General features: G+C 34.9%; 1 protein-coding gene across 8 annotated transcripts in view; it reads right to left on the bottom strand.

Annotated features, from left to right (window-relative positions):
* CNTN5 (contactin 5) overlaps nucleotides 1–23,595 on the bottom strand; it is a 592,231-nt gene that overhangs the window by 398,285 nt on the left and 170,351 nt on the right. For 5 of the 8 annotated variants that reach the window (XM_085593275.1, XM_021529320.4, XM_021529327.4 and 2 more), the window contains one exon: nucleotides 10,386–10,525. The exons of the other annotated variants lie outside the window; for them this stretch is intronic. The gene's annotated coding sequence lies outside the window, so the exon portion shown is untranslated. The remainder of the gene's footprint in view (nucleotides 1–10,385; nucleotides 10,526–23,595) is intronic. 8 annotated transcript variants of the gene reach the window in all.

Genomic DNA, 23,595 nt, shown 5'->3' with positions numbered 1-23,595 from the left:
GAGTCCCTAAATTACAGAGAATAGCTTTTGTACTTCCATAGTTTCTGTATAGGGATTATTGTCCTCATGAAATGGAGTTTCTTTTCCATCTCCTTTCAAAGTTATCTAATTTTCATTAGTGTATGATTTACAGAGAAATCCATTTCATTTTTATTAAGACTTGTTGCATTTATCTTAGTAAATACTATGAATTAGTTTTCATCAAGTCTGTGAAATAAATAATTCCTGCATATTATAAAAATGGCAATGCTCAGTGAGGGGCAAACTGAATCAAATAAATAACACTAAGGTTTCTCTACCTCACATATCAGCTTACTTTCCAATTTTGAACTCAGGAAGGCAATGGGACAATTCTTTTTTTACTAATCTATGGATAACCTATGGAGAACCTACTAATCTATGGAGAAAGCTCTACTTGAAAATTTGCATAACAAAAATAGTTAAATAAGATTGACGGATCAGTATATATCAGAAACTCTTGAAGTACATGTTAATTATAAAAAACATGATATATTAAAAGAAAATTAGAGCAGTAATTAATATTGTAAATGACCTTGTATAAAAATACATATGAATTTTTGATGGGTGGGAGCAGTACGGGTACATCAAAGTACTACAGATACAAGAGAAATGCTCAGAGGGTAGCCTTGAATGTGAGCTCAGAGACTGCAGAAGTTTGCATAGCCAATGTCACCTTTGCTGAAACTCCAGAATAAATACCAGCAAAAATTGAAGATCTACCTAAAGAAAAAAGAGCTTTATCCACCATATTTATATCTCTAGCAATTCCTTCACTATAGGATATTATCTCTATAGGGAAATAAGTAAGGGGATTTGGATGAAAATAATGCATTTTCCTATGCTGCAGAGTCCAGCCAATCATGCTACTGAAGATGCATCCAGCCTGCATACAGAAACTGTGATATTCCACTGCTTTTCTTTTCCTAAATTTGAAAACTAAAAATACTTCTTTCTCTTTTTTAAAATAAAACAAGTATTTACCTCACATTTACTATGGAAAACTAAATGAAGTTTTCTTTCTTTTAAGTGAGTTTTGCTTTGGAATGGCTGACACTTGCCAGTGCCTTTCTATTTCCCTTCTACCTCTCCTTAGGATGTCTTGAAACCATGTGTGTTTCTGGAAACCAAGGACATCAGTTTAAACTAACTAATTTGGATTGAAATATTTTCAATATCAAATTTTGGAAGTGGAATTTTGTTACATAAGACATCTTAAACACTAACTAGGTTTACTGTTACAAAATTTAGATGTTGCATTTTACTTGCTAGAAATAGTCATTTACTTAAATTTGTTTTTATACTGCCTATTCATCATAAATAATTCAAGTATGAAATCTGTAAAATATTCCTTGCAGTTTAAATATGTTAACATATCACTTTTATTTGCTTACTGTATGAAAAAGTTATGCTGATATTTATTTTCATTTTCCATTCAGGAAAGACTTTTCTTGAAGGAGAGGCTTTCAAAGCCTAGCAAAAATGGGAATAGAATATCAAAAGCCTTGTTTTACAATATTCAGAAGCACCACTTTCTTTATTGCATGCAATTGCAGAAACTCTTCCTTGAAATCCAAACATATTCAGCCTATCAGGTAACATTTCCATGCAGGCTATTCATCAATAGATGTACTTCCTTCCACATTTTATTATTTTTTTAAATAAATTAGTTATTTCTTTCACCAGTAATGTTGAGATCTTCTGGTCAAAGTATTATTTTTCATCCACAGAGATGTGAGTTGTGAGATTGAGATGTGAGTAATAAAGATTACATAGTTATGGCAGACTATGTTTAGTAATAACTAATTTACTTGTTTTTTTTTCTTAAAAAAATGTAGAGTTAAAATTTCACTTGCCATTTAAAAATAAATAAATATGTAAATGTAGCATCTGAACTGGGATGATATTTAAATGAATATTGAATTACAATACACTTGAGGTAATAGGATTAAAATTAATTTTTAATTTTTGTGTATCAAGAACTTAAATCCCAGAATATCTAATGATATTTTAAGAAAACTGTTTCATTTTACATTAAGATTTAATTGAACATGGAGTAAAAGAAAAGAAGCACTAAAGCACATTTTTCCTCTTTAATTCTAGAATAAATGGTGAACTACAACTTTCAACTTTAAATCACAAAGACTACACACTATGTTTTTAACATAAAAGAGACTCTTCAAGCTTTTAAAGTTCCTTAAAAAAATAGTGCAGTCACTTATTCACAAGATCTATTGACTGTAACTCTTGTGTCTCATATAGAAGCACTCTTCTTTTCTGGCTAGAAATAAACCTGAGAGAAATCACCCTATAAATATTTTCCCTTCTGAGATATTTGCATTAGGATGATACACATTTTTCTTCTGAATATACAACCTTTTCATTCTTGCCTCTAGAAGGAACACAGTGAGCAGCCTACATGTCTTTCAATTTTGGAATCTCAAACAAGGAGAGAACACCCCCCACCAAATGCCAAAGGAAAGTTGTGCAACAACAACAAAAAATGATTATGCACTAAGAAATGTGTCTCATAAGAGACAAAAGGGATGAAAACACAAAGAGAAAAAAAAAAAAAAAAGGATAATAAGCTTGGGAGTGATGTGTAAAGCTATGTCTTTATTTTGCCAAATCAGTGATAGAAGATTAATTTTTATCAGTTTTTTAAGGAGTTCTTGAGTATGTTCTCTGCCTTGAAGTTGTTGATTTGATGGCTGTCACCATTTCAGTTTGGTTTCCTGGGAAAGCAGAGGCATGCGTGACAATCTGTTTTCGATGAGAGTATGTGGAACACTCCCATTAATCTCTTTCATTTTGGAGCATAAGCTGGGACAATTCAGACTAATTTTAAATCAAGTAAACAAGGATGTCTTTTACATCAGTGAAAAGTTGCTTTTTGCTCTTTCACTCTAATAGACAATGCAATATCTACCCAAAACTGTAGCTATGCAAATATAATAAAAAAATGCAACCAGAGAATTCTCCTATGGAAATAAATTATATTAATATTGTTCTTACCCTAATTTTTATCTTGCTCTGATGTTTCTGATTTTAGGAATTTTAGGAGAAGTTACAAAATATCCTCTCTCAAGAAAAAATTATCATCCCTTTGGATGCATATTTCTGAAGATCAAATTCTGTTTATGGTACATCAGCAAGAGTCTTATTCATTCATTAAAGTTTGTCTCAACTCTAAAGAAAAATAGTAACAATTGAATCATGTTTCTAAATATTATCTTATGAAGATAAAGGCTGCTTAATTTCCCACTTTTCCAAGAACTTTAATATTTAGAATACTGTATCCAATTTTGGGCCATTCTGTCAAAGAAAGACAATGACTAACTGAAAAGAGTATAAGGAGGTCACAGAGATGGTAGGGCAGAAGAACTTGCTCTTTGACAAGAGTCTGAGGGAGCTGGGCTTGTCAATTTGGAACAGAGTTGGCCTTGGAGGGATTTACCTGCAGACCCCAGTGCTATGGGGAAGTCATTGAGGAGACATAGCCAGGCTCTGCAAAACAATGCAAACTGGAAAGATGTTCATCTGACTATAAGGAGAAGATTTCCACCATAAGGACAGAGATGCAGTGGCACAAGCTGAGAGAGGTTGTTCACTTCGCATCCTTGGATGATTTCAAGATCCAACTGGATGAAGACCTAAGCATCTTTGTCTAACCCAACTGGATGAAGACCTCCACACCAGTCTGGCCTGACTTCCTTGGACTTGACCTGACATGAGCAGAAGATTGGACTGGAGACTGTTCAACGCCCTTTTTCTACCTAAACAATACGATTGTGTGAAATTTGCATTTTACACAGAGCTATTTCAGCTTATGAGATTTGGGAGTTACCTAGTTTATTTCATGTGAGACAATCCAGGCAGACATCAGTTACAAGAAATTATTTTAAAGTTGCGCAACCAATAAATATGAAGTCTATACTCTTAAAAAGCTCCCTGTGGAATCTCATTAAAAGACATGAAAACCAAGGTAAAAGCCAATTTTATGTGTCTGCCAAATTCATTTACATTAACTAATGAGACTGTTGACTTCTAAAATTGTTTGTGTCAGGTGGTAATGACAAACTTGATAAAACAGTACCTGCAGAGTGTCATTAAATAGTTTGTCACTCATTTCTATCAGTATCAAATATTAGATTAATAATGTTCATATGAATTTGAAAGAATTGATTAGAAATCCTCTTTAGAAACTTCACTGCATATCTGAAAAAAGGATAAAAAAAGCTTTAATTCTGAGGACTTTAAACAAGAAAAATACTTCTGCTATAATAAGCAAGTACTTAGTATAATGACAATATATAAGGAGTTGTGCTTCATATTAGGGATGTTTAATGCTTATTATCAGAGTCTCTGCTATAGTATGTAAAGCTTCAATTTTTGTGTGAGGCTGTGGATTTTCTACTATTTTTAAAATCATTGCAAAAGACAGGAATATATCTCATTGGCTAAGAGCTCTTCTCTACATGTCTCTGCAATACTTGAAATATGAATTTAGATTCAGGTTTGAACACTGAGACAAGATCAAGATTTGTTGTCAGCTTGTTTCTCCCTCTCTCCTCGTCAGGCATCATGGTATAAGCATTTTCATCGCACTTTATTAGGGATCTTTGCAAATCTAAGAAGATAAAACAACATTTATAAACATATGCTTTGCAAATACTTGTGAAAACGTGGAGTGTAAATGAGCTTAATACAAAATGAGAAACATGAATGGCATATGAAGTTGTTCTGAAATGTTGTGCCTGTATAAAGTATATAATGAAAATCTTACACAAGACTTTAGCTCTCTCAATGGTTTTTCATTATCAATTTCAGATCATCAGCTTTCTGAGTTTTCTGTACCCAAAAAAAGTAATGAAAAATATGTGAGTCTTCAAAAATTACCTCTAGCTCAGGGATTGCTACATCTGTCAATTACATTAATTCCACCTAAGATGGTGATAGCTATATCATATCTGGAAAGGCATGGTCAATGAACTGTCTTCAAGATTCAGTGCTTGTCACTTTGAACATTTACATTCACTATTCACAAAGTGTGTGTGGCTAAAAATAAAAGACTTTCTCCTGCTCACTCATTTCTTAGGAAAGGGTGTGTGTCTGTATAGTATCTGCTTCTAATTCCATCTGCCTGTATCCTTCCCCAATGTGAATGAGTGATTGCCTTGTAGGTAATTTCAGCCTGGCTGGTAGGAGACAGCACAGCAATGGACACAGTCTCAAACTGCCGGGTTTGAGACTGGACTCACACATTCACTATGTGGAAAGTATGCATATTTTGCTCTTTATGGAAATTTTAGAGCTGTTTTTAACAAACAATGAAGGCTGCTTGGACCTTAATGGCTTGTCAGGCATGACTCATTGCTGCTTTCATGAAAAGCATGGTGCCTCCCCAGCTCCGACCAGAAGTGGGGGTGAGGCCCTAGCACGCAACTTTTTATTAGTGAATCCTTCAGTAGTGGGAGGTGGCACCCTCAGTGGAGTGGCTCCATGTGTAGTTCACTCCTGTTCTCACCAGGATTTCTGATGTTGTATCAGCACAAGAATTCACCTGCTTTAAAAATTTAGGCATGATTTGTGGCTTACTGGGTTTGCAAAGCAAGCTACCTTGGAAAGTAGAAGTCTTACTGCCTTGAAATTTCCCTTAAATCTAGTATATTGGATTAGCCCCAAAACAGAATAGAATGAAACAAACAAACCCAGAATCTTTTCCACTGTACCAACCAATTAAGCCTTGAATATACGATCTGTAGATAAACCACAGGGAAGGGAAGGTCACAAGGAGAGAACTGAACCACATCTTTTGTAGTGACTTGTTATTGGTAAGGCTTCACTGTAATGCCAGAGCTTAAGTAACTATTTTAGGATAAATTATTTTCTTTTTTAGATCACATTGGGATGTATAAAAGGTTTCTTGTATGGAGACAGTTTTATAGGAGATCTGAAACCTGCATAGATTCAATTTGTTAGACTAGTATTTCTGTTTTCCCTATGGTGCATCAGCAGAAGGCAGTGAGCCGCTATTATGTGTTACATTTCAGATTCTCATTAGCCTGGAGTAAGCGGTAAACATATATATCACAATTTAATCCATCAAATTATGTACTCAGTATTAATTAACTATTAACACTGCTACCTGTGATTCTCCTTCTAGGTTGCTCTCCCCATCTTGAAAAGAAAGTTGTTACTCATGTGAGATGAGTCTGCTGCTAGCAAAGCAGGTGATAAACTCCTATACTTTGCATCCAGCAGGCAAAATATTTTCTATAAGATTGGCATTTGAGCCCTTAATGTATGAAACCAAAAGAATCCTTTTTTCATGAGAATAATTATGTCTGAAATAGATTTGATGGCATTTTCTACCTCTAGTTTTTTTAAATTTTATAATCAAGGGAAAGCTGTTCAGGTGACTTATATACTCAATGCAGGCTTGAAAGGGCCTAAGTTAGAGAACCAATAGCTATACATGGAAAGCCTAACTAAGTCACTGGAGTATAGTAAGTAAACTTTTACTCCTAACATGATCTTTGCATTGATATGGAAAAGGTATGATCTCTGCAGGAACTTAAATGTGATTTAAAAAACCCAACCCAAAGTAATATATGTAATCTCAAAAAATCCTTTTTGAACACTGTAGATTAGGAATCAGTGTTAATAAACAGTAAACTTTAAATTTTAGATCCCTTTAGCTCTTCAAAGTTAAGTAGGTAACATGCAATAGCAAGTTATCTAAAAAGCAGGACTCCCAGGCAGAATGTCCTTTAAAAAATTATTTTTCTCCAATAGGATTGGGATTGGTGAAACAATACATGTTCAAGGAGTCAAAATTTCTTTAAGTAATATTTAAATACAAGCTCCTTTTATTCATGGTAAAAATTGCATAGTGTGATTTAAAGCTTCTTGGTTCTCAAAAAATGATGTGAAAGATAGAAATTCAAGCAATAAGGATACAATCTAGAATTGTCAATTTTATTCTCAAAGAAATAATACTAAAATAATTAAAAGATCAAGATCCTGAACACTATTATATTCACTGCTAGTAAGACTTTCTCACTAGTACTCTTGAAGCTTGTGCAGCCCAAAAGTAATGCTGTTTCTTTTTTTGCAAGGACAAAGTTCCTGTGGGTAGCTTTACCAGTCTATATGTTGAAAACAATAGCCTTGTTTGATAGGGAGAACTGTCCCCATGGAACATGAATTGTGAGAAGGCCAGAGTCAGTAAGGAAAATTCAAAATAAGTTTCAGCAGAGCAGCAACATAAAATATCAATTTTCAAAATAATTGAGTCATTATTTAACATATGAAGTACTCAATAATGCATTTTTTCCCCTGAATAAATTATAATAACCATTAGAAGTGAATTCAGTAAACAGTCTTTTTCACCGATAATTTTGAGTGAGTAGAATTTCTGGCAGGTACCCAAACAGGTCACCATGAGTAGGATAATGTGGCAATCTGTTATCATTAGCTCTGTTGGAAAGGTTCTGAACACACTAGAGAGAATTAAATGACCTGGAAAACTCAGTCTATGGAAAAGTCTATTGTACTCATCTCCTTTATTTCCACCTCTATGCATCACTGGAACAGTGGAACAGCAAGATTTGCAGTGGTGACAAAGATAAAGGTCATTTTTCAGTTTCTCTTTCATCCAGCACAAACCATTTGAGGACTGTTAAATTCTACACATACAGAAAATGACTATTTTCTGTCAGGTCCTTCCGCCTCTTGGTGTGTTAGTCTATTGAAATCTTCACATTTGGAAGGCATTGTAGACTTGTGTTTTAAAAATCACTGCTACTTTTGTTCCTGACCATCATTGTTACAACTGTCAGAATTTCAGATAATGCAAAATAACAATTCAACGCCCCTGTATATCGATTTTTAGCAACTGTTTTTCCTAACTGGTATAATTTTTTCCAGGAAAACTTGAAAGAGCAATTCTTAGGAGCTCTATTAAATCTAATCACTACGCCAAGATCCAAATGGTCGAGATAGATTCTATAACAAGAATGAGATCGCTGATTCAAAAACATGCACCTGAGATGTTTCTCTTGTTAATATAAGCTTTACTGCTGTTCTCCATTTATTTAAGTAGTTAACTTTAAACAAAGAATGCAACTTTGACCTGCATCAGCTATTCTGATTGAAAAGTTTTGTATGCAAACCTTATTCCTGGGAAATCCAACTAAAGGTAAATCCAAAAGAATGAAAGAAAAGAAACAGGGGAATCAGCAGAATCTTAGGCAAAATCAAATAAATATTTTGCGCTTTGGAAAAGTGGAGATGAATGATGCATGGACCTCAAAGTTGGGAAAAAAAATCAAGGGACTGTAGTCAGGGAAGCTCAGCAGTTTCCCTAAATCAGTTTTGTTTCAAGCTATGCACTTACTGAGAGGGTGAGGACATGGACTACCATTTGATTTTGACAGCATATTCTTCACTGGTAAATAAGCAGGTCCTGCTTAGGCATAAAATTATGCCAAATCTTTCTTTTTTACAGAAGTATTACAATATGTGTTTCACTGGAAATTTATATTATTTTTCAACACAAATTTCTATGTTTGAGCACTTTACAATTTATACTAAATGAACCATATGGATTTAAAAAACAGACACCAGACTCAGTTCTGTTCTGTTGCAATAGAGGATGAATTTAACATCTGACATAAAGGCTGACAGGTCAGAAGTTTGTTCTGTCTCTTGTCTTGATAAATATATTAACGTAGAAAGGATATCTACATAAATGATCCTGAAATATTTGTCAAAACATGACTACCATAAATCTCCAGTCTAAAGACTAGCAGAATTCTGGAATAGTATACACAAATATTTAGCCTATAAGAAATTTTGAGAAACAAAAAATTGTGGGAAATTGTGTCTTTAATATATCTTAAACAATTATGTCTTAAACTTTTCTGTTCTGTAGCATGAAAGATAAAAGAATGATTTTTTTCATGTATCTCTTGGGAAAAAAAACAAAACAAAACTCTTCCCTTTTCTCTTCCCCTATTACTTTTTGCTCCTCAAAACCATTAAAGACACCTCTTAGATTCCAGGAAGCCTGCTTTGTGTGTATTCAGAACCAAAATATTTTTATTTTGGTTATAACAAATATCTTTCAATAAATTTTCTACTCAGTTGTAGAAAAAGTACAAAACCCAACAAGTTAAAATTCACCTGTCAATCCTTCCTATGTTTTTAGTGCAATACATTTCCAAGGGCACAAAAATGAAGTTACACTGTGTTATTTTTAAAATGACACTATGAATCTACTCATACCAAGTTCATCAGTTCTAATTCAGTTATGTCTTTTGGAGGTCACTGTCTCATTAATTTCTGGTTCTTTGATATGATTCTCAATTAGTTGGGTAGGCAGGTAAAACATCTGACTTCCAACAGTGAACTATGAGCTTCCAAATATGTTTGCACAGCCACACATTACCTTTAGCAAGCTCTTTACTTTAACTCATTAATAAACCATAGTTTGAGGTTAAGAATAAAGACTCAACTCAAAAATTAATTAGAGGTGTTCTGAACTACATGATCATGAGTCATTCAGCTATGAAATGATAAATCATACCAGTTAACAGATAACCACAGACATTTACTCCATCTTATTTCAATCTGTGGCTGTACTCATGATAAATTGAAAATGAATAACCATTGTTCATCTGTATAGTGACTATCAGATTCAAATGACTCAAATCTACAGCTGCTGTATCACAATGGTTTGTATCACAACAGGCTCTTGAACATATTCACCTGCTTCATCAATACAAATTTGTATTTATTCAATACTCTAGCAAGGTACGCCCTGAGTTACACAAACCACTTAATACAAGTTGGAAAAACCGTAACTCCTAAAAGGGGAATTATCCTTGACCTTCAAGAGATTTGCCTTTGTGGAACTTGCTTGTCATTTCAGAGTCCTGCAGCAAACACACCATATTCTAGATCTAGACCAAGCCCCACTGAAAGGTTAGACATGCAGTATAGACTTTGTGACTCATCTACAGAGATTTCATGTTCAACTAAACATGACACAGAAATTAGATTTCAAAACCTATCCAGAGCATTCAGGCTAAGAGTATACTGCAGTGACTATTTTAAAACACTTTTAAGGAGTGGTAAGCACTTTTAAAACAGAACCTTTTGCAAACCCATGGTGAGAAATATAACAATATCATCCATAAAGCTAGATTTGTTTTATAATCTCTGTTCCATTTGTAACCTTACTCAGTTTAAATTGCTTGTGAGAGCATCTGTGTTTGATTTGGACTTTATAAATTAATAAAGGCAAAAAAAAAAAAAAAACCAAACATATCCCAAAACCAGTTTGTCTAAATATCCAGTACCTCAACTTTCCAATTGGCTGTACAGAAGTTGTTCTTCAAAACAGAACAGATCTCCACAGATTATGTCCTGTATGAGTGAAAGCAAACGATTCCCAGGAGCTTCACAGGATCCAATTGTATTAGGACTCCCTTTTCATAATCTATGGAGGGGAAAAAAAAGTTACAAGTGTGTGTAAAGCTGTTATTGAAGTGTTAGATGTCTCAAACCTTCTTCTATGTGGACATGTGTTCATTTGGCTCTTTATGTTTCATTACTTGCACGTTGCTTGACATGACCGTGTTGGTTGACTTCATGAGTTTAATCTGAGATACTTGTCTTGCTTCAGAATGGATACAGAATTCAGCAATGTTTGTTTTATGATTTTTTGGTGGGGAAAAAAACCTTTTTTCTTACAACAAGAAGAAGAAATTAAGGGAATTAAGAGAAATTAAAAGGTTTTTTTTAAAATCTGCTATCCTTTAAGAAAAGATAGTGCTGGGAAGAATGGAAAAGGTACAGGTTCACATAATTAGCCTTCTATGTTCATGAATACTCATCTATAATGGAAGGAATAGAAAATAATTTCTGTTGTTTGAATTTAAACCAGCTCATGAGCATTTTTGTAAAGATTCTTTCTCAGAGGAATTTTTTTAGTGACCTTTTCCAGATATCATGCAATTACAACTTTGTTGATTATTTCATTTTCAAAGTACTCATTTGAAATTACACTAGAGGCATGTGTCTCCATTTAACTTGCTATCCTAAAAAAAGTAGAGCATGACTTCCTTAAAATAATTATTGTTTGAACTATTCAATCATTAAGTTAAATTGACAATGGAGAAATCATAACACTTTTAATAAATTTAAACAATTGTTATCAACCTCAATTAGGAAAGCAAAAAAAACCCTCTCCCCCTAAAAACAACTAAACAAAAAAAAATCACAGAAACACAAAAAAAAATTCCCCAAAACCCCCCCCAAAAATAAAAATCAAAACCCAAAGCCCAAACAAAGATCCAATATTGTGGTGTTATATGGCCATTTAGATTAATTTTCCCATAAACGTTAAAAAACAGTCTTTTTCATGAAAATGTATTTATTAACTAAACAATTAACACAGTCATATAATTTTAAAGCTTTTCCTTTTTTCATTTTATTGTACTTAACCTGAGTTAAGTTTTTAAATGCTTCTTCCCTTGACTTTTTCATTCTTTTGTCCTTACAGGAATCATGGGGAATGTCTTCATGTTCCAATTTACTGCCTACTTCACCTGTTGTCCTGGGAAACCAGCAGCAGCTGGAGGTACATCTATTAAATAGTTTTGGCCCTATTCAAACCAAAGCAATCAAATAAATAAAAGCCAACTAACTGTCCTAGTCATCCCTGTTTATGTGATTGGCAGGAAAAGTAGCAGATGTCCAAATTTCTTCTACCACAAGCACTGTGGTAGAATTGAATACCAGTTGCATAGCTAATTTGCTTAAGAATTATGAACAATCTTCCCTCAGTTTATTAGCCTTGGAGCTCGAATTAAAAATTTTACCTAGACCTTGCCTTTGGAAATGCACGGAATTCAGGGACTGGAGAGTAACTTTGACTTATATTGCATGTTTTGAAGCAAACAAGCAAACAAAAAAACAGTATAAGTGAGAAAATCTTCTGCTGTTCTTAGTAATATTTTTTAAGCCCAGCCTAGAGGATAAGAATTTATCTAAGTGATATTACAGCTCTGCCCTGTACTGCTTGAATGATTCAAAGCTGCAGCTGCAGTCCAGAAAACATTTAGATCTGTGAAGCAAAGGAAGACAATCTGCTCATCCTTCTTTTACAGCTGATTCACCTTGCAGAAAACAGTGAAATTTTATAAAGATTATGAACACAAAGATTAAAGAAAGCTAGTCATTAAGCCACCCAATAGGAAGAGAGAGAATTAGGTGCTTCTCTTCCTTTAGAGTGTTTGTATGCTTTTTAATTGCTGAGTATAATAATGTTTAGTGTAAGCAAATGCCCATGTGAATACCAAGTACCCTACAAATACACTTTTCTCTGGTCTATTTGTTTAACAAGCCCATGAGCTAAAAGCCTATGAGCTAATAAACCTTCAAAGTTGCATTTAGTAGCACAACTTTGACACTTTTAGTGAGGAATGTCATCTCTCCTTCCTATCTTTTAAGCTTCTGCTTGTTAGCAACTATTTAAAGACACATGCTAAAATGGGAAAAACTTTACTCATCCTTGGAAGGTGCAGGCTCAGTTCCCATCTCTGACAGAAGCACTTCTGCACAACCACACTTTATTTCATTTGGCTACACCATGAGCTTCTCCAATCTGCACCTGGATATTGAAGACCTCAGCCCTGAAGCACTTACCTAAAAGTTAGAAAAAGCCCTAGATGCCTTTCTGAGTGGAATAGATCCTGTAGCTCAGTAACTAAGATATTGCTACAGCTACAAGCATGCAATGATCTTTGAACAAACTTTCAAGGCCATAAGATAGCCATGTTTACTTTGTCTGAATTTCTCTTACCTAGTTAAACCTTTTTATGGCTGTAACAGCAATTTTTGAAATTGCCAAGAAACTAGGTCAATTTAATTTTGCTTTTGCTTAACTTTCTATGGTAAAATTTTCATTTATGTCATAGTAGCTGGTAATTTTTCTGGATAGAATCTGACATTTATGACTCTAACATAGCAACATAGCATGAAGGAATATGGTTGTGGTATGGCAAAACAAACCTTGAATGGTGGGACACAGGATGCAGTGCAGAGAGGGTGGTAAGAAATAGGATACAAGCTGATGTTCCAGACCCAATGGCTTTAAGCACCCTACTAATGACCAGCTAACATAGTACAGACCTGGAAAAAGCACTTTTAAATGCAGCAAAGAGAAAAAGGACAAGTATCTAAAATATGTAAAGTATACCATATTTAGTAATTGCAGAAGAAGCACATACATGAAAAATAGAGACAAATAGCAATTTGTGAGAAAGTTGGCAAACATAGAAAAAGTCCTTTTGTGAGCCTAAATTGAGGAAGAAAACACCCACGTGAGTACCCGTGAAGGACCAAGGATGCATTAAACAGCTGCAGCTTCTCCTCATGCTGAAGCCAACATTTAGATCCACTTGTTGGGAAATCAAATTCAATAGGATAAAAATGCTATCAAGATTGTGTGTAAGGAAATTTCAATTTCTTCTGTGGTGTTATAATATTTGTTATTTTAAATTTCTTTCTTTTTTTATTTTTTTTCTGTAAAAATGGGTACTGAACTAAAAAGAAATCTTCAAGAGACAGGATTTAAATTACACTAACAATAAACTATTGAGTCTACATAAAATATGTGTTTCTTTCTTTAGCCATAAAAATTCTGCTTTTTCACAGCACATTTTGAAACTAATTCCTAGATATTATTAAGCTGATCAATCATTTGCCTGCAAAGCTTATGGCTATACCTGGGAAAGAAAGACATTGATCTTAAGAATCATGTAATTTTGTGCTGTTTCATTTTATGGTTTTATTTTGTAATGGAAATTAAAAGCAAACATGCAAATTGCCTTTTGACAATAATAACGACAAATCACTCCTCTTAGTACAGTTCAAAATTAAATTTTCTGTTTCCTTGGGTTTCTTTCTCTTCTATAAGTCACAGAGGTATATATCCACAGCCTGTTTGAGTGCATGTGTATAATATAAGCCATCATTTTGTGTCCATCCATATCCATATGCCAATAAATTATTTATTTTTATTTTTAGACTTATTTAATATGAATTAACAGGAATAATAATTATTTGACTACTAATGGTCATAGATTTCATTTTTAAAAACTTCTTTTGTTATGAAAATAAATATAAATCTTTGTTACTTTCAGCTTTGAACTGAATGTTAAAAATATAATTGTGAAAATGTTGCACAGTTACATGGAAGCATGATTCATTAAAAGGAAAAGAATCACAATTTATTCAAACATTTTATTAGATATAAACATCTTCAGATCACTGAATTCCACAGAAGGTGGGCTAGCCATTAGGTTCTGAAAGAACTGAAGTAACTGAAAGAAACAATAAATCACAGCTTTACTTTTTCAGCCCATTACACACAAAGGTCTAAAACCTTTCTATTTCCAAGCTTCAGAGTACTCCAGCTGCAGAGTCCTTAACTTTCCAACTTTCTGTGACTAATAGTTGCTATACTGTAGAATGAACAGGAAATTAGAGTGGAGAGAGGTGTAAAATCAGTATCCTTAGAAAGGCTGTGCAGGAGGGATGTGAAGAATAGCTCACTGTAGGGCTATGCTGTCTCCCAGTGATCCTCAGACAAGACAGATTACATTCTCATTAATGACCACTTAAGAATCAGTGGATTTTTTATATGTTAGAAAGGAGAAGCAGTTATAAAGCTATTAAATATTGTGGAAGGGCGAGCAAGGTAGGAGAGGCAAATAGAGAGGTAATAGATTCGGCAAGAAATTTCATTGAGACCTGCTGTAGTTGGAAAAAAAATAACTTGAGAGTTGTATAGATCTTTCTCCTGCTTTTGACCTCACACAGGAAAGTTATGCCCTTTTAAAATTTCATTCTGTGTTGAAAGGTGAATCCTTTATTTTTCATTAAAATATTCTGTCAATTGACTTGCCCTTCAGAATTTATTAAACAAATCTACTGTTTCTGATGTAGCATGGTTCAGAAAAATTAGTTACCTTCTTCTCACATGTCTATTTAATAATTCTATGTTTTCTCTTGAAGTTGCCAAATCAAATCTTTCTTCCACTTAGTTTAACCTTTTTACTACTGTGTCAAATGGGCCGACAGTCCCTAGCTACTTTGAAAATGTGTCACGGCATCATCAGCAGTGTGGAAGAAAGAAGCTTTTCTAAGAAACGCAAAACCTCCCACATTGAACTAGGGGAAACTCCAGGCTCCCTCAGACAGATGAAGCAGGTTTCACTATCTGTGTCTGTATTACAGGAAAGAGGTTCCTGCTGTGCAACCAGACTACCTGGTGACTGCAAGGCAGACAGCACCATCCTCAGCAAACACAGTTTCCATTAAGATCAAAGACTACTGTGTTCCTAAACATCCTCTGGGAGGCCTTGTACTGTAGGTTACACTGAAGAATAAGCTTGCTATAAAAAAAACCCCAAGTATTTCTACTATGCATTTGAGTTTCAATCCTGCTTTTGGAATTTTAGTGCAATGTTTTCCATTTAGAGTCTTTGTTTTCTTCTTTTTTCTTCAATCTATTTCTGGTACTGTACAGTCTTGTAAAGACTGTATCTTTGACAGGTAAAGACTACAGACAGTGTAGATATACCAGGATATCTAAATGACAAGAAATTTATCCTCAGACTCCTTATCAAGTACACTGGCCATTACTGCTCATATTTCAGCCCAAGCATTTTAAAAATACATTTTAAAATAGAGTTTAAGCACATAAAACTACTCCATGACTTAGCTGTTTCCCCCATCTCACATAATCCTTTAATGTCTGCTTTGAATCAACCCATAGAGAAATCAAATGTAACACAGGAAAGAGTTTCTACTGGTTTATTTGGAAGTCTGAAAGCATTTCTGTCCTTGTGTGATGGGCAACAATCTGGTCAGCCCAAGGGAAGCTATGTCTAATTCTGAATTTATATTTAGAAGAAAAAATTCTACTTAGAAAACAAACGTCAAATCCTGAAGTGATGATAAATTATTTACTCACAGAAGGGAATGATAGGTACCACACAGTGATACCTCCTCCCTGTCTTTCATGGAATTCTTCAGTAGGAAGATTTTCAAAAAGCCTGCAAATCTAGGAATTTATTTTAAATATATGCACATATCTCAGTAATTTCAAAACAATAATTTTGTAATACAGTTTATTCTGGTAGATAGAAGTGAAGATTGTTATTCAAGTTTTTAAATATGTAGCAACACGTCCATCTTTACATTTAAATGATATATTGATATTTACAAGTAATTTTGTACTGCCTACTTACATACTTCCTTCTACAAACTTCATACACAGTAATATGTTATCCCAGAATAGCCCTTCTTCCCTCAATTGCATTATAACAATAATCACCGTGTCTGTAACCTTACATACAACTGGTGCTGTCTGCAGTGTATCATGATTATTTCACAGCAGAAGTAAAAGTCCATTTCTCAGAAGGAAAATCATGGAGACCTGAATTAGTAAGTTCAAGGTCACCAACAGCTGATGCCAATAAATATGAGGTTTTTAATGGTCATTCCCAGTAAACTATAGAGTTCAGTTTGGGAAGAACTCAATTGCTTAGATGCAGATTTTCAAAGAACAATATATATATATATATATATATATCAGAAGATAATTCTTAGCTGTATAGATGAAACTTTGAGGACACACACTCAGCTCCTAAAGATCATTTGCAAATATTTGTAAGTGGCATAATATCTGACTTCTGTTTTCTGTTTCTCTAACATCAGGAGATGCAGAAGGCGAGCAACACAGTGCTGCACGATTTACTTTGGGATTTTGCTCTGAATCACAACTAATACTAATATAACTTTGTGACACAAGCAGCCAAAAAATGTAGAAAGAGAAAAGGTACTAAAATAAAAAATTCCTGCTGGTATAGGAGTCATGAGCCTAGGAACTGGCTCCTGGAAGAAGGAACAAAATGAAAAAGTGCAGCTGGCCTTTTTAAAAGTATAGATGAGGAACCTGTAAAGTGGTTCCATCAGTAAGTGCAAAACTCAAGAAATTGTAATTTATGCTCTGAAAAAGTTGAAGCAGTCCTGGAAAATAAAATTAGGCTGAAGGAACAGACACATCACGACTCTTTTGGAGGTCTGGGTGAAAAATAAACATTAACAGCATCTACTGGCTGCTCAAAATGGTGTATCCTATTCCCTTTTATATCTTTACAGTATACAAAAAATTTAATTTTTATCCAAAATAGAGTTTCTATCTCACTGAGAACTTCCTAAGCTGCACATTTTTACTTTTCTAAACAAGTGGAAAGCTACGCAAACTTTCTACAAGATCTTGGACTCTCACAGAGGTCACCTGGCTAACTCCAGACTCCATGTCAATCATTTTTTAAGTCAGACTCTGTTAACTTGTTGGTCCTTGCTTTGGGCCCACTTTGGAGTAGTTTCAGTTTGTTTTTAACAGTTCTGGGGTGGCTGGGTCTCTCTTGGTGACTGATTTTTCCTACACTTCAATATGATTTGGCCCATTCTGAAACCTAATTCACTCAAATATCCAAATAGTAATATATTTTAAATGTGTCTTATATTGGTGAGAAGTTGCTTTACTAATGAAAAACTCACAGTAACCTGTATTAATTATTGGGTGTTTTATATTGAGTGTTGCTATATGATTGATTGCTGATGCTATTGACAGTCACCATACTATTGTTTGTTAATATAATATTAATAGATGACTTTTTATTGATAGTGACTTTTCATTGCTATATATATTCACTTCATCAATACTTTTTATATTTACTAGTGATGATGTCTGTAGTAGGATTCTTGCTGGTGTTTATTTTTGTAGTATTTTTGATACTCTGTAATAATGTAGAGAAATATTTAGGAATAAAAAGCTTCTGTTTGTCTGTGTACTACAGAATACTACAAACTCCCTTCAGCAATTTCTGTGCATGCACAAGTTGTGTTACCCTGGGTTACACAGATCAAGATACTGCCATTGAGTTTAATCTCACCTTTTTTTCATGCATATTGTCTTGTCATAGTGCAGTCTCCTCCAAGGGCTCTGTCATTCAACTAAGCTTGTTCCAACACAGTAAAATATAGGTATATTGATGGGAGAAGGAAACTGTGACAGAGTCCCTTACCCAAACTTGTTTTCCAGCTCCACTCCAACGGGATCTTCATGTTCACATATAGGGACACCTTTCTACCAGGCATGACGTTTCTGCTGGCACTGCTGCTGCATCACTTTTAATCAAATAATACCCTTGGAAAGGAGCTCACTGTCATTTCTGGTTGCCAATGCAAGTACTCAGCTCATGGTGTGCGGTGGTGTGTTTTTCTTTCATTTAATATTTGTTTAATATCTGTTCCCCCCCCCCCAACCCCCCAATCTCCTCCTCTCCCCAGTGTCAGTCTTCCCTAGCTCTCCCCTAACCCCCCCCTCATCTCCAAGTGGTCAATCCTCCCTTTCCCTGCCCCTTTCCCTGGAACCTTCCCTGTCATTCATTCTAGCCCCCTCCTCAGCTTCCAGATGTTAGTTCTGCCCTAAACTCCTCCCCTGCTATTCCCTCATTGGTTGCTGTTCCTACACCCGTCCTCCTGAGTTCTGTATAAAACCTCTGCTCCCGCCCCCGAGGGGGTCTTGGGGCTCACTAAATAAAACCATCCCATTCACCCCCAAGTCCCGTGTCGCCTTCGTCCATCCCCGCGCGCCACGAACTGAACTGCAGAGCTTGCAGGGGGAAGCGGCCGCCCGTTCTCTTCCCTCACCGCCCAGCACGGCACGGCTCGGAGTGCCACGGCGAGAGGAGCGCATGCCGCGCCACAACAATGGTGAACTCCTCTGAGCTCAATTTCTGTTGCATATATTTGCTCAGATTATTTTTAATTGTGGAAAAATACTTATTTTGAAGTCTAACTAAGAGGATGTATTCTTTAAGCTTTGTAGCCACAGATCATTTTTCTTAGATATATGTCACTTTCTAACAGGAAAGACAGAATTATGACTAATTGTGTTTCTCTTCTTTTTGACTCATAATGCACACAAAAATGTGAATCAGTGTGCAGTGAAAACTGACTCAAGTCTTGTTTTTCAGAAGACCTGGTGAATAACCATAGTCTAGCAAAGCAAGTCAAAGTTTCCCTCTGGTCTTGCTTGTAATGCTTCCAGTATGTATAACACAATAATACTAACATGGTTGAGGAAATCTCTTATTATATAGCACAAGCAATCCTGAAAAGTTTTATAAGCATTTTCAATCAACAGACCTTGTGAAGGTTATTTTCTGTTTGCAGATAGAAAAATCAAGGAACAATATTTTTCAAGTCATCGTTAAAAAAAAAAAAAAAAGAAAACCAAGCTTGAAATCACCTAGGGTTTTAAGATGTTCACTTTGAAATGCTCTAATGTTATCCTAATTGTCGGATATGTCAAGTACCTGCATGTCTCATCACCTTTAACTGCTGTTGTCTCTGTTGAATGCATCTCAGAACAAAAATCCATGGCAGGTAACAAAGGAAGACGCCCAAACTTTGTGCAGCTGCTTGCAGATTTGGACCTTCTAAGTGATTTTCTCAAAGTCAAACAGTGAGCCACTGTCTAAACAGTAAAAGAAATGAAGTCTCCTGCCTGTCACTTTACTTTGGAAACATGCTGCTTCTCATTCTCTCATTCTCCTTTAATTAGAAAAGAGTGGTCTATTAAAGCAGCAAGGAAAATAGCATTACTTAATAAGTCAGTACAAGAGAATAGGTAATGCAGGAGTAAAGATCAGACAATACACAGTACCTGTAACTAAAAAACACTAAGGACAAAAGATGACTGAACTATTCTCTCATGCAGACAAAGGTAGAGAGGCAGAACTGTGCTAACTGCAGAGTGAGGAAGGCTCAGTGGCTCAACAGTGGCCTCAGTGACTTTACCATTTCATTCAGAGCATTTTCTACCTAAACCATGGCGAAAGTAAGTTACACTGGGAAATGACACATAGATACCACGATTCTGTGAAAACTAAGTATAAGTGGAGAAAATGAGATAAAAATCAGAGATACATTTTAGGGCTAGTCATACAAGAATTTAATGAAGAGTATATTTTTTTGTTTAGTAATTGGATGATTGGGGGCAGATACATGCTTTGAATGTTTCAAACATTGGAAAATTACTTTCTAAATATATCAGTTTAATTAAAACCATGTTGAAATTGTGATAGAAAAAGTGTGATTTGGAACAGATGCTAGATTTAGAACTAGAAGGGATGAATACTAAAGGCACTAATTTTTACTAAAAACCTTATTCCAATGCGCATAAGTGTCCTCCTGCCAATATTGCTTTCATTGCTCCTGTAATGTGAGCCCCGAATGGGCTAAAAACTGAAGCTCTTTCCATCCCCCCAGGACTAAGTGCCCAAAATTGTCCTCTTGCTCTCTTTCCCACATTGCCCTGTGCCTCAAATCACAGTTACTTTGCAGCTAGTGCAACACTCTGTCCCAGAGAACTCACTAGATCTCTGTTTCTCCTCATTCCTGGGGCTCTGAACACCTTCCTTTTTGCCTTCCTTCTCTTCCTCCATTTCCCCTTTCCCTTGCTTCTCTCCATCAATCTTAGAAGTTTATGTATGTTAAAGTAAAATGAAGGGAGGGGGACATGGGAACATCTGGAAAAAAATTATCGATTCAGATGAAGGTTCCTGGCTTAGCTAATCACATATCAACATCTCTATGTGCTTCTCATGCTTTACCCTTTTTCTTTTTCATTCTCAATGGTTTCCAAATCAATACTGCTCTTCCTCTTAGTGTTGGAGCCCTTAAATATTCAGAGTTGCTTTGATATATTATTGAAAAAGTCATAATGTTATTTGTGCATGGAGAAATATTATCAAGTAAAGATCTCTTCAGTCCATCTTGTTACACAAGTCCTAGCAATTTTTCTAATATTAATCTTCCAACAACATACAGCCTACTCAGGGAACTACAGACCATTCAGCCTTACCTTAGTCTCTGGGAAGGTTATGGATTAGCTAATGCTGGATACTATTTCTAGGCACATGAAGGACAAGAAAATCATCAGGAATAGTCAGCATAGCTTCCCGAAAGGGAGGTCATGCTTGACCAGCTTGATAAACTTGTACGATGAAATGCCTGACCTTGCAGAAGTGAGGAGAGCAATGGCAATTTTCTACCTGTACTTCAGTAACACATTCACAGCCTCAAAGATAAGCTGCTGATGTATGGGCTGAATGAACTGGGATGAAATGAAAACTGACAGAATGGGCAGACCATTGTGGTGGTGATGTCTGGTGAAAAATTTAATTGGAGGCCAGAGACTTGTGGTGTACTCCAGGGGTCAATAGTGTGTCCAATCCATTTTAATACTTTAATTAATGATTGTGTGATAATATTCTCATCAAGTTTGCATATGGCACAGGAAGCGTGGCTGCTATACCAAAGAGTCATAGAATATCCTGAGTTGGAAGGGACACATAAAGATCATTGGAATCCAATTCTGCACCCTGCACAGGACACCCCAATAATCACACATTGTGCCTTATTGTCCAAACACTTTTTGATTTCTGTCAGTCTTGATAATGGGACTACCTTCCTGGAGAACCATCTCTAGTGCCCAACCACCCTCTGGGTGAAGAATCTTTTCCTAATATCCATGGTATTATAGGAATTCTCAGTATTGCAACAAGTTGAACATAAACCATAAGTACCACACAGGTTCCAAGGTAGCTAACAACACCTGGGAGCTGACTCAGCGGATGATCCTGTGCTCACAACGGGGTGACCTTTCTCTTGTCTTAAGAAAACATTTAATTTAAGGATTTTAGAAAATAACAGAAATTTAGTATGCATGTATGAAGTTAAACAGAAGCAGTTATGCTTCAAAATGGGAACATCATACTTAAGAATATCAAATACATCCTAAACAGAGAAGTGATTATATTATTCCTTTAAAAGCATTTTAAATTTTGTACTGCTCTCTTCTATTAATCCTGCCTGAATTAAAATCTTTTAAGTAGACTGGAGTTGAAGCTGTGTAAGGACTATCTTTGGGTGGAATATAACCCAAATGGATAAAACCACGACTTGCTAAAAATTACCTCCATAAATCTATATTGAGATTACTGTGACCTTTTTAATGTTTGAAGAATTTATTTTTTTCTCTACTTAATGTAGAGTTATGGTTATATGCATGTGTATTAATAGAATGAACTAATTAGGATATAATTTATTTTTATCATTGGATATGTAACTGTAGATCAAACTAAAAAAGCAAGATTTGAAGTATGCGCCTTCTTTTGATGAAGCTGTTTAGAATCTGAAAGTAGTCTTGTTTTGTCTTGTCACATATATCTACCATCTTTCACTCTGTCAATTGCCACTTGAGTTTCTCAGAATTCATAGCACTTCTCTTTCCTTAGATTCACTGTGGGGAGATATGTTAAATACCTATAGCAGCATAAAACTACTTGTTTCAGATTTGAACTATGCACCTTATATCCAATATTGTGGTTCTTTTCTCTTTCAGAATGCCTTCAGATTATTTGATTTTTAGGTAATAGTTTTCATAATTAATGACAATACTAAGAATACAAGATAAAATTTTACATGGCTATACATTTTGAATAAAATCTCTTCCATATTTAGACAGTAGTTTTTAACATTGCATTCAGTTTCCTACTTTTTATGCATTTTTACATTTTATAGTCAAAGCTAGAAAACAATAAACTAAAATCTCCTAAATTTGGATCCCTCAGTCACAGTCAGTCATGATTAACACTGAATTCCTCTTTTCTGTCATTAGCCAAGCCATATTGCATCATGGTTTGTAATATGTGCAATGTACTTTTTCAGTGCAGTCTCAAAACATTTCAGGAAAAAAGAGGTAAATCTTCAAAAATTCATTTTCCAGTTATCCAAAAGAAACAGACTTGATTATTTTTATGAGAGCTTTTAGAAATTAATTTACATTTAGAAATGGTGACAGCCCTGACAGGCTATCACAACCAAAAAGCTGATAGTATGATAATTTTTAGTCTCAAAAGGGATATGTAATTAATTTGAGCAGGCTCAATGTATATATACTGTCAGTTATCTGGAATATAAGTGTTGAGGTTTAAGTCCACGGAAAACATAAAATTTAAATTAAAAATCACCACTGACTTTCAAGAAATTATAGAAACTTTAAACTAGGTTTAGTTTTTCAGTCAGGTGAAATCTTAATAACTTATAATCCTTTTTTTCTTCAATTTTCTTGAAACTTTGCAAATTCCTTTGACCTAAAAACTGGTACATTAACTGCTATAGGCAAAATTTTGCAAAGACAAAGAAAATGCAAGTAAAAGCAAAAAGTAACAGTGTTTAAAACTGGAAACTATGAAAGCCTAAATACAGTCCCAGTACATTTCTATAGCAATGATAAATCCTTATAGCAAACCTTATATTCCTTGCACATTCTTATGTAGGTATCTATCTATTCATATACCTATTATTTTCTCATCTTTTTCTTTGACATATAGACTCAAGTATTCATTATATAATAAA

The sequence above is a fragment of the Lonchura striata genome, chromosome 1, assembly GCF_050655825.1.
Source record: "Lonchura striata isolate lonStrDom1 chromosome 1, ASM5065582v1, whole genome shotgun sequence".
In the NCBI taxonomy this organism is placed as follows: domain Eukaryota; kingdom Metazoa; phylum Chordata; class Aves; order Passeriformes; family Estrildidae; genus Lonchura; species Lonchura striata.
The sequence above is the reverse complement of the archived record's forward strand: the minus strand, read 5'-3'. Positions and strand labels throughout refer to the sequence as shown.